The sequence below is a fragment of the Protopterus annectens genome, chromosome 9.part0 (genome assembly GCF_019279795.1).
Source record: "Protopterus annectens isolate FY-2018-M chromosome 9.part0, PAN1.0, whole genome shotgun sequence".
Lineage (NCBI taxonomy): Eukaryota > Metazoa > Chordata > Ceratodontiformes > Protopteridae > Protopterus > Protopterus annectens.
In genome coordinates this window covers 647964459-647977333 of record NC_056743.1, presented here as the reverse complement: position 1 = coordinate 647977333, position 12875 = coordinate 647964459, and the positions used below count along the sequence as shown (strand labels likewise).

At 39.1% G+C, this 12875-nt stretch overlaps 1 protein-coding gene across 1 annotated transcript in view; it reads right to left on the bottom strand.

The window, feature by feature from the left end:
• MSH5 (mutS homolog 5) overlaps positions 1–12875 on the bottom strand; it is a 2353005-nt gene that overhangs the window by 2170400 nt on the left and 169730 nt on the right. The gene's annotated exons all lie outside the window — the stretch shown is intronic.

Here is a 12875-nt window from a genome sequence, read left to right as displayed (position 1 = left end):
GTGGAAGGTTGTTCCAAGCAATGGTAGGATGATAGCTATAAAGGTTGCTTCCCATTTTAGTCCACGGTTTGTGAATAACCAGTAAGCCTTGGGCAGAGCTGCGGAGTGAACTATTGGGAGATACCCTAACCTGTGAGCCATTTACAGAATTAGTTTACTCACCGGGCCAACTTTAGCTACATGACTGATTGTTTTCTGGTGCCACTTCTGCGGTCCTGGTGGTTTCAGCCCCACGCCGCTCCCCTACCCTGCCATTTCCCACCCACCCCCGCTACTCAGAATTATCCCTACTCCAGATCACCTGACCCTCTGTACCACACCCTCCAGCCAACCCAATCACACACAAAATAAATCCACATCATAAAATACATTCTAGACCACACCACAGCATAATTAATCATTCTCTCTTCCACTACCCACTCTTATCTCAAGCACCTCCTACTAGTCCTCTAACATACTCTACCTCCCCATCCCATTCAACCCATGATCTCCTCAAGAACATAAACCCCCTTCTTTGAAATAAAACAACTCCCATTATGTCTCATACTCCCAACATCGTAAAACTCCCTTACTACTAGTTTCTTTACCCCTCCAGACATATTCGCATCCCCAGCCATTTATAGACAATCCTTCATCCAACTCCTCACCTACTTATTATGTCTCTCTATCCAAAAATAACCAAGCCTCAGATTCAACTCCATAATAATGCTATACCTTAAAACAATTACCACAATAGCAGCCCAGTTACTACTAGGAGGAGATATTCACATCAACACCGGCCCAGCAACAATTCCAACACATGCAATTCCCTCCTTCCATTTTAAACATAAACGCACTTACTAATACTCAACTTGAATATTCGTAGTATTACAAACAAAATAGAAGAACTGCATTTTATTATCTCTATATATAACCCCGACCTAATGCTCATTACAGAGACATGGATTAAACCACACATCAAGGATATTTACATAACCTATTCTGGACACAACATTCAAAGGGCTCAGAGTACACAAGAGGTGGTAACATTGCCCTACTTCACAAAACTAACTTAAAACTTCAGCTTCTACAAAATGAATCCCCAGACTTCAAAAATGCAGAAACTATTATTTGCAAAACTTCACTTAAACCAACTCAAGTGTCTACACTTACTCAGGATTTACAACCTGACCACCCTAGAATCAATACTTCACTGGGCTTCCCAATCCCTTCCCCATGAAACTATAGTCCTAGGGGATGTCAACATCGACAGGATTATATCCACTTTCCAACACCCACTGGCCATACTAACCTTTATAACTTCACCCAACTCATACATATACTCGCACACATTGATAAGTCCTCTAAAAAAGAATCCATATTAGACTGGATCCTCACAAACCAGCCCAGTACTGCTCATCAGTGCGGTACATTACCAGACTGTCAGTGACCAAAACCCCACCTGTATCGTTAGACACAGACTTAAACCTAACAACTCCCCCTCCCTACTACAAACCCGGTCCCACAAATATTTCCCCACAGATCACTTCTTGGAAGCCTTAAAATCCTGTAAATGGTCTCCCATCAAAATCCTCCCAATAGACAAGGTAGTTGAATACTTTAAACTCCACATTTCTAAACATCCTTAACCACCTAGTCTCAGTTAGAACAATTAGGATACATAATAACCCTGCCTCCTGGCTACAAAAAACCACAAGGGCCTTACTCAAAGACAGGGACAAAGCTTGGAAAATCTGGCGTCAATACAAAACACCCCCAACTAGGCAAGTGTTTCTTGAACTTCGAAATAAGACAAAAAACAAATTAAGACTGAAACAAAATCACTATGTTACCCTACAAAGGAAACAGTACAAACTCACAAAAATTCTTGGGCAGCAGTGAACATCATTCTCCAGTCTGGAAAAAACACTACACCCCCACCCAAAACAGAAGGTACAAACTCAGATGACCGCCAGCTTCAACAACTACTTTACCTCCTCTATACTTAAACTCAAACAATACAAGTTTCACTAACCTCCCACAATTCCCTAAAGCCCAAAAAACACTACCCCTTTCTCACTTATGCCAGTACTAACATCAACTACAAAAAGCTAAACTTAAACCAACCACCCTCATCGCAGACAATTGTCCCACCAAATACCTTCAACTTGCAACCAGGGCTACAGCTTACCCCATTTCATTAATAAATAGATCACTTAACACACCATCCCATCCTTGTGGAAAACCTCATTCATCATTCCCCCTCACAAGGGTAGTCCCTCTACTGACCTCTCTAACTAGCAAATCTCTGCGATCCTGTCACCCCTAACAAAGATTCTAGAAAAGTGTATATAATCGCCAACTCCTCACCCACCTTCTCTCCAATAACCTACTTTCCAAAACTCAACATGGATTTTACCCATCCCACCACCACCCTAATTAACTTTACCAACACTATAAACTCATTTAGGAACCAAGGCAAACTGGCCTTCGCTACCTTTCTAAAGCATTTGATACAGTTTCCCACAAACTCAAACTGTCTCTCTGACCTTACCATTGACAAATCCACCCTGCTCTAGTTCAAAAGTTATCTAGACAACCAACAGTCTGTCAAATGGCTTAACTCCTTATCCTCCCCACTCCCATTACATTAGGTGTACTGCAAGGTTCAATTCTCGGCCCCTTCTTTTTAACATCTTTACGAACCAACTTCACATAGTTCAAAAGTTGACATAGTCCAATACGCTGATGACACAACCGTGATTTGCTCTGCATCTGATATCCATCTTCGCCAACAAAAAGACCAATAATTCTTCAGAGAGAGAGAAAACTGGCTAAATAAAATCACAATTGATATTAAACTGCAAGAAAACACAACTTATGTTGTTCCACCCAACAAAGACCAATGATCTCACCTTCTCCATATTCTCAGCAAAGTCCCTCATCACCCCAGAGAGGCCAAATTACTAGGCCTTACAACTGACCAGCAACTAAGATACAAACATACCTCCATAATTATCCCCAAAGTCCACAAAAAGCTGGGGACCCTCTATTGCTGTAAAAGGTACCGTACTTTCAAGTCTAGAATTGCTATAGCCAGAACCCATCTCTTATCAACGCTACTTTATGCATTGCCAGTACTAACAAGCCTAAATAAAACTGACCTGAACAAACTTTCCACTTGCTACAACAAAATCTCCAGGTTTGCAACCAATGCCAAATCACGCTCCCACCACTGCCAATCCTTACATTCCTTACACTAGCTCGAATTTCCCAATTTATTATGATACCACCAACTCAACCTAGCACACCAAATATACTATCCTAAGAAAACCCCTGCTCTGGCTGGCCTTCTAAACATCTACAATTCAAATAGACAATTACGATCCAGTAATAAAGCTCCGATCGAAAACATTCTATGTAAAAACAGCTATGGGGACTCTTCTCTTCCCTTATGAAGTTGCTAAAACATGTAACAAAAAACAAAAAAATGGGAATGGCACTCTTAAGCAAACCAAGAATCAAACGAAAAGTGCCTGAAGCGGAGAAAAATTACGCAGAGGTAAATCCAATCAGCTTATGTAGACACGAAAATCACAACGAACAGCCAAAAACACACATGAACGCCTTTACAATCCTCACATTTTCGTCTCAATGATGAGACTTCATCAGATGACCAGTGTTAAAGTAAATTAATAATTTATACTTAAGTTAATTACTACTAAACCAATGAAATTGTGCAAAAAGCTTTAAAATAACCAATGACATTTCCACAAATGGCAATGTTAAAATTACAAATTCATTAAAACCAATTCTCAAATATTGCACTTGTCCTTTAAAAACATTCTTACTACGAACAAATGATCCCACTAAAAATGATAAAAATAGCTTAAAATAGGACAAATATTATACTTTTGTATTTAATATTAATAAAAAATAAAGTAAAACCGGTTTCATTATCACATTGTTTTTGGTTATATGCAGTATAATTGAGGAAATATTGCCATCTCCTGGCGAAAGGTAAACTTACACCCTATAGCATTTAAAGTTTTGCAGATCTTAATTTTAATACTGGCAATATAGAGACATAATCATTCAACCCAGGGGAGTTTCCTGCTTCAAGGGTAACTTGCCACCACAATTCCCTGAATTCTTTCCTCTCTTCCCATGGGCCTCCCCTAATGTCTTTCTTGATCTGTTCCAATACAAAAAAGGAGAATTCTGCTTTTACACGGGACTTAGTTTTATACAAAGCACTTGTTTGTTTCTTTACTGATATATCATAAATATATTCGTAGATCCTTCTTAACATTCTTTCGGTTTTACCGACATAGAAGGATCTACATTCTGAACAGACAGCCAAATAAACTATTCCTTTGGTTTCACAGTTATAATATCAGCACTATCAATCCATCTTTGCCGGCTCTCCAAATAAATTTTGTCTATATTCATAATATTCACACATTGGTAACAGTGTCCACATTTATATGTCCCTAACCTCCTTCTGTTATGGATGGGTTTATTACCCCTATGTTCTAGTATATTCTTAAGACTCTGAACTTTTGTAAACTACCTTAGAAGGTAAATTGGGTATTATGTCAAGGTCCGAAAGGATCACAAATCTATTCCATTCTTTGTTGAAAATTTTTTTAGTGGCATCATTCAAGGCATTATACTCTAGAATTATCGCTTGTTTGTAGATATTATTTTCATTATTTTTGTCCTTAAATATTTCACCAACATTAACTTGTTCTTTGTGGCCTTGTATGGGTTTAAATCTACTTCTTCCTTCTACAATCTCATCCCGGATATTATTTATAAATTCCATAGAGTAACCCCTCTCCATGAGCATCTTTTCCAGTAGATCACACTCTTATCTGAAAGTCAGTGTCCAGTCTTGTCATATGATTTCCCCCGTACAAACTGACCTTTTACAATATTTTTCTTACAATGTGGAGGGTGTGCACTCCGATAATGGAGAAAAGAGTTACAGAAGGTTTCGTAAAGATCTTGGTTTCAAACTTGTTGTCAAGCTTATATACCTCTAAATCTAAATACTGTAAACTTTCATTAGATATTTTATACGTAAAGTTCAAAAAACTAGTAGTGTCCTTAATAGACTTCATAAATTCTTCAAACTTCACCTTACCTCCTGTCCAAAAAATAACGATCATCCAGGAACCTCCTATAGAGCCTCCAGCATGAAATGAAATCGGAGTTTAAAATATATTTTTCTTCCCATTTCACCAATACTAAGTTGGCGTAGGTGGGGGTACACGCTGCCCCCATTGCCACCCCTTGAATTTGCTGATAAAATTCCCCATTGAAACATATGAAATTATGCTTCAAGACCATGTCCATTAAAATCCCATTCAATAATTTCTCGTTGTGGGTTAAATCCTGGTCCTCAAAAACAATCTCCTCAAACATTTCCATACATGTAGAGTAAGGAATACAGGAAAACAACTCAATAATATCAATAGTTACAAATAAGAGGTCTTCATGGTATAATTCATTTGATATTTCTCTCAAAAGGTCCCACGAATCTTTCAAAATAGCTTTCCTTCTAACCCACAAGTGCTTTAATTTTGTATCTACATATTTAGCATGAGTGTGAGTTTTTGACCCATCAGCCGAAACTATGGGCCTCAAGGGTGGATCACTCTCATTCTTGTGGGTCTTTGGGTTTTCCAAAAATTGTGGGTACCCTAGGTTTATCTACTTTCAAATATGTATAAATTTTTTGGTCAATAAGTCCTTCATGTAACATGTCATTAAGGCCTATGTCAATTTTATTATAGGCTATGTTCACCTCGTTCTTAGATGCATAAGAATATCTGGACTCGTTCCTTAATATTAGGTTCATTTTCCCTCATATTCTATACTGCCCATAATAACCACCCCCCCTCCTTTATCTGGTTTCATCACTCTAATACTGAGGTTAGTTTTCAAGTCATCAAGTATCTCATTTTCTTTATTACTTAAATTAGGTTTGTATTTAACTTTATTCTGTTCATTCCCAAGTTCCTTCTAAATAATCTTCTCCAGATTTTTTAATTGCGGGTGGAGTGGAGGATTAAAAGTAGTTTGTCTTAGTCCTTGATCAATATCCATATTACTGGAGGATAGCATAATTTGACATCTAGCAATGACTTTGTAAGGTCTCCCTTTCTATATGGGATAAACTTTAAACCCTTGGACAATAGGTCAAAATGTTCCTTCTCAAGTGTTATATTACTAAAATTATAAATACAAAATTAATTGTATGCATTTTTAACACCATTAACTGAAATGTCATTGGAATCCCTGTGGGTGGAATGGGTATGGTTTAGTATTTCCCTCTACCCCTTCTCCCCGCCCTCCAGTAAAAATTTGTTTGCCGATACCCTGGTTTGTTCATTAATCTTTCTGATCTACGTAGGGGGGGATTCCTGATCATTGTCAGGGTCATCCTCTTCTTGATGGAAGTTACTGTTTAAACCACAGTCATGGTTAGTATAATCATGGACCTTCTTATTGTATCCATAACGTGGTTTAGGATAACTAGTGTTGCTCTCATATTCATGAACATCTCGTTCCAGTTTTTTTTAGTTTCCTATAAACCATTTCACCACATTTATTGTCAATCTCACTTCTTATGTAAAAATATTTTTCCTTTTCTACTTTAATAGTAAAAATTAAATCATCCTTAATACACTGGTCAAGCTCATCAATACCTTTCTGTAAATCATCCTAACATCTAATATTTTCTTTAATAATTAATCTTAAAATATCTAATCCACAGTTGTTAAAACATGTCTATTAACTCATTATGAAATACAGAACCGATTTGCACATTATTGGGGAATTTACACGAAGCCCCTTAGGGACTATTCCCCTAGAAATGCATTCATTTAAATAATCATTCTCTATGTCCAAAGTTCTGTATTTTAACATTAGTTTAGCAAGGGTGTCCAATTTAGTACTGTAAGAGTCACAGATAGGTGGCTGTTTATTACTAGGTTCATTCAGTTTAAAAGAATACTTGGTACGTAGCCATTCTCTTATTTCTTTAAAGTATTTTATATTACTAGTACCTGCTGACGCCTTAGAAACAGTCAGCATTTTTTGTCCTGGTGTAATCTGTATTGTACCTCCACTCATAGAGCTATTAGAGGGTTGTGCATCTCTTAGTACGTTGGGCTTTGATTCAGGATTGAAAGTCCCTTCATTTAAAATTATGGAAAATTATGGAAAAGTGTGTCCACAAACAACTGATGGAACACCTCACCAAAAATAAAATTCTAGCCAACTCCCAACATGGCTTCAGGCCAAATCACATTACCACATCAGCCCTACTATCCTTTTCTAATACCATCAATAACTTCAGAAACAATAATAAATTATCATCTGCTCTTTTCTTAGACCTCTCCAAGGCCTTTGATATGGTGAACCACATTCAACTCCTCCATACATTAAAAAAACTATCACTCAGCAATTCCACGCTGAAATGGTTCCAATCCTACCTGTCCAATAGGCAACAGGCTGTTCTATGGCAGGACAAATTATCCACATGCCTACCTGTTGCACTTGAGTTCCCCAAGGATCTATTCTTGGCCCTCTTCTCTTCACCATCTTTGTTAATGACCTGCCCACAACCACCCCCCATGCCACATGCATTCAATATGCAGATGATTCGACTATCATCAGCACTGCCTCCAACCTGGCAGACCTCACTGCTTCAACCCAAGACACCTTCAACCCAATAGAAAAATAGTTCTCAAGTCGTCAACTAGTTCTCAACCCCAACAAAACAAAACTACTTACTTTCTCACCAACTAACAAGGCGCCTCGCCTTTGTAACTGACCTATGTTTTTTTTTATATGCTGCTGTTATTTTTTTCCCCAAGATGTGAAGTATCTTTATATTGTATTTAGAACTCAACTATCTTCCTTTGTTGCATTAACAATGTTCATATGTCTGTTATGTACCTGGAGCTTTTCTCCCCGGGCCTCCGCTGAAAATGGACATGTATCCAGTCGGCCTCTCCCGGTTAACAAATGTAAAATAAAATAAATAAATAAATTTACTTCTCACAAATCGACGATTTCTTTAGATACCAATAAGCTCCCTCTCACCATTAGCATCATGCAGTCTCGGCTGCTTGCTCCTTTCGGATCCTTGAGACCCACTGGTTACGGATGTTACCACATAGCCCTACTAGCGACTAAGTGGCGACAGCAAATCAATCAACTCTGTCAGCTGGCCAATAAGCTTCAGTGACTGGCCTACCTCGTCCTGCCCTTTACCTTCAGAAAGGGCTTGTTTCTTCATCAATCCCACAAAATATGACCAAAAAAACAAAAAAATGGGAATGGCACTCTTAAGCAAACCAAGAATCAAACGAAAAGTGCCTGAAGCGGAGAAAAATTATGCAGAGGTAAATCTAACCAGTTTATTTAGTAAGACACGAAAATCACAACGAACAGCCAAAAACAAACAAGAACGCCTTTACAATCCTCGTGTTTTTGTCTCAATGATAAGACTTCATCAGATGACCAGTGTTAAAGTAAATTAACCATTTATACTTAAGTTACTATTTTACTTATTTTTTATGAAATTAAATACAAAAGTATACATTTTTTTCCTATTTTAATAATTTTTAGTGGGATTATTTATTCATAGTAGGAATGTTTTTAAAGGACAAGTGCAATTTTTGAGAAAATTGGTATTAATGAATTTGTAATTTTAACATTGCCATTTGTGGAAATGTCATTGGTTATTTTAAAGCTTTTTGCACAATTTCATTGGTTTAGTAGTAATTAACTTAAGTATAAATGATTAATTTACTTTAACACTGGTCATCTGATGAAGTCTTATCATTGAGACGAAAATGCGAGGATTGTACAGGCGTTCATGTGTGTTTTTGGCTGTTCGTTGTGATTTTCGTGTCTACATAAATAAACTGGTTGGATTTACCTCGGCGTAATTTTTCTCTGCTTCAGGCACTTTTCATTTAAAACATGTAACACCATGCCTCTTGACCTCAGATTAGAAAACTGTACTTCCACTTTCAAAAACCTCCTTAAAATCATACCTTTTTACCAACCATTTATGTAACTGCAATGCACCCCCCTGAAGCCTCACCCTACTGTAGGATTTTATTCCCTTATGCTTCTGGTGTACACTAATACTGTGCTCTACCAATGCTCACTGTATATATTGTTTTTACTAGGTAAATGCCTTGCAATACTGTGTTCTACTTATGCTCATTGCATATATTGTACATATCATTTTTACTAGGTAAATGCCTTGTACATATAATGTACCTATGCTCACTCCATGAAAGGGCTATTCTCAAATATTTGTACTTCTAGTTTGTACTTTTAACTGTTTAAACTTTGATAGAATGTTACCTGTTATCATTTTCGCTTTGTAACCAAAACTGTTACCATTAATTACCCTTTGCAACTGCATGGAGCTTTTCTCCCCAGGACTTTACTTGAAAATGGGTACTAGCTGTCCAGTCGGATTATGCTGGCAAACAAATGTTAAACAAATGAATAAATAAAACAGTGTAAGAAACTTCTCTGTGTGGAAGATTTTCAGTCCATATATCTCTAGTTAATCACTGTATATTAATCAGATCAGACAATAGTAGAAGTAGCGAACTTAAACTCGTCATAAATAAATAAATAAATAAATAAATAAATAAATAAATAAATAAAGGCAGTCGATGAAGCAACTGATCTAGTACAGTGGGCTTTTTGGGCATACAGGTGGGGATAGCCCTATAGGTTCATAGGTGTTTACTCAGCTATGACCACAAGGGTCTTTTTAAGCCTAACCATGCATACCAAATCTCTGATGAGTTCCGATAACTTTTTTAAACTCATCAAGGGTATGTATTTACCATAATGTTCCATGCGAGTTGTTCATCTTGCCTTCATTCTTACAAATGGGTTCGGAGCAGATTCCTCGGCTCCGAGTCAGCCGCTTTCACAAGCTCATGGTTTTTGAGTAGCTCCAGGCCAAGTCCTTATCCCATGATGCTCTCTGCCTCACCTCAGATCTAGTTTGCTTATCCCAACATATACAACATAAGAAAACATGAAACATGCCTCCATCCGGAGTAAGAAATCCTATACAAAGACCCACCAGACCCCAAATCTCTTGCTCATTCTTCGAGAAGCCTGGAGGGAGTAGGCAGGAGGAAATAAGAATGAAGGCGAGATAAACAACTCACATGGAACGTTATGGTAAGTACATAACTTCTTTATGCGAAGTTGTTCAATCTCGCCATTCATTCTTACAAATGGGTAGCGTCCCAAGCACCATTCATCCCGGGTGGCTCATGGGAGTATATTCCTGAGGACAGTGGAACCAAAGGAAGCCCTGTCCCTGGAGGCCTTATCTACTTTGTAATGCAGAAAGAAGGTATGTGGCTTTGACCAAGTGGCAGCTGCACATACTGTGTCTAACGGCAGTCTAGTCATGTAAGCTGAAGAAGTAGAAACATCCCTTGTGGAATCCGCTTTCACATTATGTTCTAACGGTTGATTCACGGAAGAATGTGTGAATTTTATACAATCAGTCAACAATTTGGAAAGAGTCACTTGACAAAGGTAGCCCTTTCTTGGTATCAGAATGGGACACAGTCATTCTGATTTTCTAAATTCTTTGGTTCTATCCAAATAAAATCTGAGTTGCCTGTGTACATCAAGTTTATGCAACATATACTCTAACTTGTTGGAATGTTTACTGAAGAAAGTTGGGAGTTTTAATAGTTTGATTTAAATAAGCCTCTGAATATACCCTTGGAACGAAAGAAGGGTTAGTCTGGAGCAACAGTTTGTCAGAGTGAAAAATCAAGTATGGAGGTTTAATAAATAAGGCCTGAAGTTTGGACACCCTACGTGGTGATGTAATGGCCACCAAGAAAATGGTTTTCCAAGACAGGAATTTTAGTTGGCAGGGAGATGCAGCCTCAAATAGAGGAAGAATAATCCTAGATGGAACAAAATTTAGGTTCCAAGGAGTGAAAGGTTGTCTAACTGGTGGTCTGAGATGTATGGTTCCTTTCAAGAAGGCTCTACACAACCTGTGAGAAAAGATTTTAACCTTCCGATCCGAGGTGAAAATTTGAAATTGCAGTCAATTGAACACGTACGGTAGCTGCAGCATCACCTTCATTAAAAAGCTCAGTCAAGAACTCCAATATGCTAGCAATTGGGGTGACGTACGGGTCAATATCATTTTGAGAAGCCCAGAAAGTGAACTGCTTCTACTTGCTGGCGTATAACTTTCTGGTTGAAGCCTTGTGTGAGGATACAAGGATATGCTGCACCTCAGAGGAAAGAAAGATTGTGGAACCTGGCTATGTTGGAAATCGGAGCAGCCAAGCTGTCAATTTGAGGGAGTGAAGTGAAGGATGAAGAGCCCCTGACGAATGTGTCAGCAGATCTGGAACTGGGTCCAGAATCCAATGTTCCTCTAGTTGGTAGAGTCGAAGGAAAGGGAACCAAATGTGTCGAGGCCAATAAGGGGCTATCAGAATTACAGTCCTCTCCATGGCTTTGGCTTTCTGCAGAAATTTTGGAATCAGGGGAATGGGTGGAAATGCATATAGAAGTCCCAGGGGCCAAATGTGGACAAGAGAATCCCTTGGGTATTCCCCTGGTGGGGGATTCAGGGCAAAGTAGCTTCTACATTTGGCATTCATGGGGGATGCAAACAGGTCGCAGCAAGGCTGGCCCCATCTGCAGAAAATTATTTCCGCTACCTCGTCTTTGAGGGACCACACATGTGCATCAGAATGGCTCTGCTTAGTTTGTCCGTGATAACGTTGGATTTCCCTGGGATGTGCATCGCTATCAGAAAGCTCCCGGTGGATACAGCCCACTGGCAGACTCTTAGGGCCTCTCGACACAGGGTATAAGACTTGGTTCCCCCTTGCTTGTTGATGTACCAGACTACTGACATGTTGTTGCTCTGAATCGCAATCGTTCCAAGAGAAAGAGAGTCTTGGAAGTACTGCAATGCCAGAAGTACTGCTCTCATCTCCATGACATTGATGTGCAACTGTGACCGTCTCTGACCAGGCGCCTTGAGCTGTTCTTCCCTGAAAATTCCCCTCCACCTTATCAGAGAAGTGTCCGTGGTCACAGTGGTTGATGGCGGGGGGAAAACAAATGGGTGACCTACTGTTACATGGTGGCTGATCAATCACCATTGTAGATCCTTTTTGCATGAATCTGTAATGATTATCTTGAATGACATCGGGAGTTGTTGGTAAGACCACTGGGTGAAGAGTAACCATTGAAGTATTCTCATGTGCATATGCCCTAGAAGAACTGCTATGAGAGTTACTGCCATAGTACCTAGCAGTTTTAAAACTTGAGAGGCTGGTACTTTGTTGTGTGCCAAAATGTCTGAAGCCTGTTGTCAAAGTGTGACTATTCTTTCCTGGGGCAGTTTTACCATGGCGGTGGTGGTGTCTAAATCTGCTCCGATAAAGGAAATACACGGCAATGGTGACAATGCAGACTTGTCAAAATTTATAGTAATTCTAACTGGGAACACAGTTTTAGAGTGAGGTTCCTAGACTGAACTAGTTGATGCCTGGTGGTGGCAGTGAAGAACCAGTCATCCAGGTATGAAAACACTCAGAATACTAGATGCCACAGGCGAGCCGTAACCACTGCCATGCATTTGGTAAACTCTCTGGGGGCTGCTGAGAGACCAAAGGGAAGTGCTCAGAACTGATAATGACTGGCTCCCAGCCGGAAACGTAGGTGATCTCTGGATGGTCTGGCCATTTTGATAGGATAGTACGCATCCTTGAGCACATCCAATCGCCCGTTCCTAGAAACTGAATAATCGACTGAAGCGTGACCATCCGGAACTTCTATTTCTT